Here is an 8,511-nt window from a genome sequence, read left to right as displayed (position 1 = left end):
ATCAGTTTCGGAAACTTCCTTTTGGTTTGAACATTTCTTCGGCAGCCTTCATTCGTGGGCTACATTTCATATTACCTGAGTTCTTAAAACGTCATATCACCTTATATGTGGACGATATTCTAATAGCAGAAGCCTCATGGGAACAACATAATCGCATCCTCAACAATGTGTTACGTATTTTTGCAGAATCTGCAATTACAGTTAACTTGGAAAAGTCTGACTTCGGTAGGACAAAGGTGGAGTTTTTGGGACACATTATTTCTTCTGAAGGCATTCAGCCGGATCCTGAAAAGTTAGAAGCAATCAGAGCCATTCCAGTTCCATACACAAAACAACAAGTCCGCAGTTTTCTAGGTCTCGTAAGTTTTTACCGTCGTTTTCTGAATGTGCAAATTCTAGTTACACCAAAACTTTGTTCTCTCACTGGAAAAAATACTATTTGGAACTGGGGCGAACAGGCACAGTTGGGATTCAATTCTTTGAAAGAAGCGCTACTTAACGCGCCAATACTAGCTCATCCAGATCTGTCACAAGATTTATGCCTTAGCACAGATTCTTCTAAAGTAGGTCTTGGTGCCCATTTATTTCAAGAAGCCATAGAAAATGACACTACTGTTCAGAAAACAATTTTTTGCTAGCCGCTTGCTGAAAAAAATTATCCCGTTACTGAATTAGAAGCTTTAGCTATCGTTTGGACATTTAACAAATTCCGTTTCTTTCTTTCTGGTAAACACGTAAAAGTATACAATGATCATCGTGCACTACAATTTCTTATATCTTAATTAAATCATGACAGGTTAAAACGTTGGGCATTGTTTCTGCAAGAGTTCCACTTCACAACAGTCTACATTCCCGGCAAGTAGGACATTGTTGCGGATGCACTGTCACGTGCACCAGCTGGGCTTGAGAGAAGCAACACAGAAGGCAAACTCGAAAAAAAAATTCAGTATTCTTTACATTCAGAAAGTCGCCTTTGAACACTTCATCTTCACATCGTTAAAGGACATTGCTCATGAACAAGATAAAGATCCGATTTGGAAAGACATCAAAAGTAAATGGCACGAAAAGACACACACAGAGAGATTCGGCATTATTATCTGGTTAGAAACAACATACTCTTCAAACGTTGCACTGTTGCTGACAATCTATGGGTGCTTTGCATCCCTGACGATTTTGTTAATAAGCTATCTGGTACATTCATTTCAGCAACGCACATTTTGGTTCACGAAAATATCATTTTCTTTGGACTACTTGTTATTTTAACAATATGGAAAAGAGAATTCGGTGAGTGTTGTCTATTTGTAAACTTTGTCAGAAAGCTAAACCATCTACCATCTCAAATCTTGCTCCGTTGTTTCCTATCATTCCTGCTAAATTAAAAGAATTTGCTGGTGTTGATCTCTTGGGACCCCTTGTCAGAACATCGAATGGATTTTCGTACGTTCTAGTAGCTGTTGAACTTACTTCAAAATTTGTTTGTTTCACTCCGTTACGTAAGACCACTGGACGGTGTGTATCCAACGCCTTTGTTAAAAATTTCTTACTTGAAGTTGGATACGTTGCTCAAGTCATTTCAGATAACGCACCGCAATTCAGATCTGCTATTTGGTCACGCATGCTTCGGAATCATAAAATCAAACCTGTTTTTATTTCATTGTACTCGCCACATTGTAACCCTTCTGAACGGATTATGAAAGAAATCAATAAGCTTTGCAGACTTTTTGTAACAGAAAGCATCAGTATTGGGACAGATATTTACATTTATTTCAGAACATGCTGAATGAAATGTCTCATGACTCCACTGCTTTACCATTTATTCTTGTATTGAAGAATGAAGAACCACCAAACAGTATCAGAGAGCTTGTATCTTTTCAGAATACACGTAAACTTCGACTCTAAACATAACTGATTTGGCTATTAAGAATATAAATTCTGCTGCAGACATAAGGACTACACGGTAAAGCAAATGCAAAGAAACTATATATTGGTCAGAAAGTTCTCATTAAAGCTCTTTCATTGCCACATAAGAAGAAACACTTGAGTCACAAATTCTTTCTGATTTACAATGGACCTTACAGAATTCGACGTATACCACATGATAATTGCGTTCAAGTTGGCACTCTGCGTACTAGGCAGAGTAAAGGTTTACTCCACATTTCACATGTAAAACCGTTTATTGAGAAATAAACTGCTTCTTAACTTAGTCTTTGCCATAAAATTTTTCACGTCACGTTACTAGTACGCTCTGTTACATTTAGAAACTGTTAACATGCAACAATGTTTTGAAGTTAACTATCCAGTCAAGAACCTAGGGAGCTTATTTAGACAGTAATTACGAATGCATTGTTACAGCGAACAGACGACACAGTGTTACTGTGTGTACCTTCTTGCTTGTTAGTTGCACGATTACATAACGACTATAAGGCTTACATACTTAGAAGATATACTGCTAATGACTTTTTAATGCAACGTTTTGGTTTACTTGAATAGACATTCTGGATTTAAAGTACTTTCTGAGAGATACCAGATGACACAGTGGTTCGTTTATTTGACAGCTACACGATTATATCACGGCGCTACTAATGAGTGACACAATTTACATTGTTGCTTTTGCGCTGTATCTGTTTTATATATGCACAGTTTTTCTGTATTATTCTGGAAAGTAAAACATGTTTTAGTAGTAACTTGTGTGGTATAGCTACAATGAGATAGGTATTTTTCGTAACACACTAATACGTTACAGTATAATGCTTTCTTAATCAAGGCAATAAGCACTGTGATTGATTGATTTTAACAGGAGAGCCAAAACAGCTTAGGTCTAACACGCCACTGCCTGCACCGAAACTAGGTTTATTGTGCGGTATCGCTTCCTGTATATCTAGTAAAGCCAACCAGTGCCCTTAAATAGTGCAAGAAGTCCCTCTACCAGTTTTTTGTTAGACACAATTTCTTTAGGTCTAGTTGTCCCGAAGATTCTGTATCTTTTACTCTCCAATGCTATGCATTCAAAGATTAGGTGTGATGCAGTTTCTTCACCCTCATCACAGATCCTACATTTAGTATCCTCTTCCATTATACCCATTGTGTGTAGGTGTTTTTTGAAGTTCCCATGGCCGGTCATCAGCCCAGTCATGAGTTTGATCTACTTCCTGTTCAATCCCAGGATTACAGAGCTTCTTTTAAAACATGGCTTGGGAATCATTACCTTACCATGTTTTTGTTTATGGTCCTTGGTCCAATATCCTAAATGCTGTTTCCTAAGCCAGTTCCATAGTTCTAATTTGATCATAGCCTTGGTGATTGTCAAGACAGGTTCTGGTCCAATAAATGGAGTTGTTGCCGCATCCAAGCCAATCTATCGGCTTGTTCATTCCCACAGATCCCTGAGTGGCCAGGGACCCACACTAGGTATACCCTATTGCTTCCCCCTACCTCCACCAGAGCCCTGTGGCAATCTGCAACAATCTTAGATCTTGTTGCAGGAGCTGCCAATGATTTCAGGGCTGCCTGTCTGTCTGAGTAGATGTAGATGCTACGATCATTGTAGCTCCTACTCATATTCTCCTCCATACATGCCCTGATCGCAGGAATTTCGGTTTGGAATACAGAGGCCAGTTTCCCTAGAGAGATGCTGGCTGAACCCTGTACAACCCTGCCCCAATGCCTTGATCCATTTTCGACCCATCGGTGAACCAAACAATGTCCCCGTATGGTGTCAAACTGTTTTCCCCCACAGCTCCCTACTTCCAATTATTATGTTGTAAGGCTTGTCGAAGCAGTTCGGAGTTATTATATAGTCAGTGGGCATTTCCCCAGCCATACCTATATTTACCTCACTCACTATGTTGGTGTGTGATTGTGGATATCTGAATGAGACCCAGTTTTGGCCACTTAAGTCTGTATGCCCCAGCTGCTGCCTCCATCTTAACCCAAAGGTGAAGTGGAGGCATATCCAGCATGGCTTCCATTCCAGCGATTGGTGTGCTGCTGATTCCTCCCGTTATGGCTAAGAAGGCCAATCTCTGCACCTTAGCAAGCTCTTTAGCAGCAACCCGCTGTTCTACCTTCTTCCACCACACTATGGCCCCATAGGAAATCCTAGGTCTAACCACTGTGGTGTATATCCAGTGCATACCCCTGGGGCTTAGGCCCCAGTTTTTGCCCCAAGCCCTACTAGTACTCACTAAAGTGCTTTTTGCCTTGGAGCAGATACTCTTAATATGAGGGGTCCAAGTTAGCTTCTCATCCAAGGTTACCCCTAGATATTTCACTGTCCCCTTCACAGGTAGAGTTTCATCAAAGAGCCTTAGATTCCATCTTGCATGCTGAATATGTCTCTTCGTAAATGGCACCACAACAGTCTTCTTAGGATTAACTCTCAGATCCTGTTTAATGCACCATTTTTGCACAATGTCCAACCCTCCTTGTGCCATATTCCTGACTGTGTCAGTGAATTTGCCAATTATTACTATGACAAGGTCATCTGCGTATCCTTGGCAGAAGCATTGTCTGGAATTTAGTTCCTCAATGAGTTCATTCACTACTAGATTCCACAATAGAGGAGACAGAACTGCTCCTTGTGAGCAGCCTCTAGTGGTCTTAATTACCATCTTATCATGGTGGCCTCTACCTTCTTTCCACTAAGCATGGCTCTGGTCCACCTACATATAGTGGTCCCAAGGTCATGCATCTCTGCTGCCCTTACCATGGAATCGAAGGTCGTGTTAATAAAGGCCCCCTCGATATCCAGGAAGATGCAGAAGGCTATTTCTTGGAAGTGAAGTGCTTTTCCCACCTTCCCGACGAGTTGGTGGAGAGCTGTCTCACATGATTTACCTGGTTGGTATGCGTGTTGGTTCAGGTGTAGAGGGAGCCTACATAGCCTCCTCTCTCCAACTTATACATTAACCAGTGTTTCCTATGTTTTGAGAATGAAGGATGACAGACTGATTGGTCTCATATCCTTGGCCTTGGTATGATGAATTCTCTGTGGCTTTGGAATGAAGACAACCTTCACTGCTCTCCAAACATTGGGAATGATTCCTACTGTAAAGCTAACCCTAAATAGCCTCCATAGGATTCTTATAAGCTTTCCTCCTCCCTGTTGCAGGAGAGCTGGAAAAATTCCATCTGGGCCAGGCTGGAATGTTCCCACCGCACACTGGATTTTGTTGAAGTTCACACACTCCTTGACCGATTCCCAGTCCTCTCTTCGAGTGTCTGAGAACCGTTGTATCTCTGGGGTCACATACTAGCCTGTGTTATCCGGCAGAGCATATTGAGGTAAGTGACTTTTGAGGAGCAATTCCAGTGTCTTGTGTGCTGTCTCTGTATATTCCCCATCCTCTTTCCTCAACGTACCTCCTGGATTAGTTGGTACTATAGTGAGAATCTTGTGAAGTCTGGCTTGTGCAGCTGTGCCTTCCACTTCCTCACAGAATGCTTTCCAGGATGCCTCCTTTGCTTGTCTTATTGCAGGATTGTAACTGACAAGAGCCTCACGATATTTAGTCCATTGTCCTTTATGTCTCGCAATATTAAACAGTCTCCGTACCTATTTTCTTTGCATTTCCAATTTGTTATTCCACCAAGGAACACTCCTATTTGTCCACTTCCTGGTGATTGTGCAGTTGTCCTGATATGAGGTCACTATGGCAGAGGTAACAGCCTCTGCTACTTCTTCAAATTCTACTGGCTTCCTTATTGTGGTTTTAATTTCTGATAAGCCTAAGTCAAGGTCCCTCGTATATGTCTCCCAGTCTGTTTTCCTGTGATTTCGATAAGTCATGATCTGTCTGATTCCCAGTTCAACCTTGAATTTAATGTACATGTGGTCCGATGAGGATGGCTCCAACACCACATGCCTTTGTTTGATATAGCTACCCATCGTCATGGAACCAAATGTTACGTCAATTACTTCTTCCCTTCTGCTATTCCTGACTGTAGGTTCATTGCCCCTATTCAGGACCTCTAAGTTGTTAGCTAAGAGGAATTCAAGAAGATACTCACCTCTACTGTTGGTGTCCTTGCTAGCCCACTCTAGGTTGTGGGCATTGGCGTCACACACCACCAGCAGTTGGTCACCTTGCCGATGGCAAGTCTCTACCAGTCCCCTCACCTCCAAGTGAGGGGGAGAACTGTCTTCGTAAGGAAGGTATGCTGAGTCAAAGACAATTTCGCTCGTGATACCTTCCTCACATTGCTGCATTTTGATAGTCACTAAGTCCCTAGAGCAGAAATCCATCATTGGCATGAAAGAAATGTCGTTTCTAACATAGATGCATGTTCTGGACTTTCTTAGATTCCTAGCATAGATCAGCTTACCTCCAGTGCCTCTGAGACCCAATACACCCCCTTTGTATAAATAGGGTTCTTGTATCAGGGCCACGTCCACTTCTTGTCTCCCCAGGCAGCAGCTCAGGGCAGCAGAGGCCCCTTTACTGTGCTGCAGATTAATCTGCAGCACCTCCTGGCTCCGTCTTACTGCCATCTTTGAGGTCTTGGAGAACCCTGACAGTGACCTGCGAGAACCCTAAACACAGTTTCAGGTCCTGCTCCCACATCGTCTTCAGGGACTTCTCACCAAGCTCCACCATGTAATGGTCGCCTAGTCGTAGATATTCCTAATTGCTATAATCGCACTATTTCACTCCAATTTACGGAGCTTGTTAGCGCTTGATGTTAGGTTGGCACCATTAAAATGCATTGTGGTAATCGCTGCTGCTTGCTGGATCACTGCTGTGTCTCGATGCTGATGCTGGCTCTAAATCTGGTTGTCTAGGGTTAAAAACATGAGGTCCCGTGTTTTTTATGTGCTTTTGATGATAAAGAACGAGCGAAACCAACAAATATGTAAACTTCAAATATTTATTACTCTGGTGGCCATCTTAATTCCACTGTCCACCAAAGACCATGACACAACACAAAGTAGTACTTCCTTTACATGTTCTTTGCATTGTTTATCCACCTCAAACAATAACACACAAAAACACTTTACCAAAGTGACGTTCCGACTGCGCCCTCGACCCTTCTTGCTGCTTGTATTTACAACACTGTCAAAGAACTACTAAAAAGAGATATAGTTAATAAGTCACATGTACATCTGTTATCATAATTTGTGCAGATAAGTTATTAATATGCATCGAGTGACATAATTTAACATGTTATTAAAATGACAGACAGATTTGTTGACTTGACAGAATAATCCTTAGTTACAAAAAGGCCGTTTTTTAGAAGTTTGTCAATTGACTTCTCTAATTTGCATAAATAAGTAAGTAACATGAATTATTAAGAATTACATTGGTTTTCGTCTAAAATAGGATTGATTACGTGAATAATGAGTGAAAACGCTCTTAGTGAACAAATAGGTTTCACTGGGTGATTTTTATTTAAGGAGATCCAAAATACCTAAGTTGGCCACTATTTTTCGTACTTCATATTAATTATTTTAGATAAACTTAGTGTTTTTACATGATGACATTTGCTGTATCAGTGATCAAGTGATATTAACTTTTGTGTGGGTCAGTTATTCAGTATAATTTAATGGGTTGACTGTTTATGGAGACATTAAAATAAAGCCTTTAATATGTTCCATTACAATACCCCCCTCGGGTAATATCATTTACAGAATGTTAATGATATTAGCCGACTAGGACAAATGTGTCAAATGGTTAAAATTTGGAAAAGTACTACTTTAATAATTTTTTTTGTTTTACTGTGCATAATGTGTATGTACACAATGACCGTTTCCTGCAAATATTTTAGTTGTGTTGTTTCAAATGCACTTTGTGTCATGGCTCTCAGTATGACAGCATAATAAAAATATTTAGTAATATATGAAAGTAAAAAAAACTGTTAATCTTTGCTCCCAGTGAGCCACATGGAAAATGATCAAAAACAGACACAAATATATCACATGCGATCTTAAGATATATAAAAAAAATATATGTAAATTATTTCAAAGTCAGCACTCATTGAGTCACAGAATAATCAAGATAATAGAAGGAACATAAATATATTACATTGATGGACAGGTCAGATGTCCATAGGAAAATATTGCAACTGTCTGCTCTTTTTGAGCCACATAAAGGAAATGAAAACAAAGAACATAATTATAAGTATAGACATGATATATAAACACAAACACTAGAGAAGTCACATGTATGAATATAATATGCATTTGAAAAAAAAGAAAAGTTTTTTTTTTAAATATTGTCTCCCATTGAGACACATAGCCAAGATGGTACAAGAACATATGAATACCAAAATTGCACACTTAAATTGGTCACAACATAACACAAACATCAAACTTGGTGAACATCTGATTAGCTGTAGAAAATTGTACACAAATCTTATGCCTAAGAAAAGAATACTAACAAAATGATGGGTCTTGCACAACAATTTATTACATTGTCTTTTATGTTTGGTGCAAGTATGTCCCATATTCAACAATACAAACAGAAAGTAATAAATGTTTGTCACCTCTTTGGGTGCATGGTTAAACTTGCCCCT

The sequence above is a fragment of the Schistocerca nitens genome, chromosome 5, assembly GCF_023898315.1.
Source record: "Schistocerca nitens isolate TAMUIC-IGC-003100 chromosome 5, iqSchNite1.1, whole genome shotgun sequence".
NCBI classification, from domain to species: Eukaryota; Metazoa; Arthropoda; class Insecta; order Orthoptera; family Acrididae; genus Schistocerca; species Schistocerca nitens.
This window is presented reverse-complemented; position numbering follows the sequence as displayed.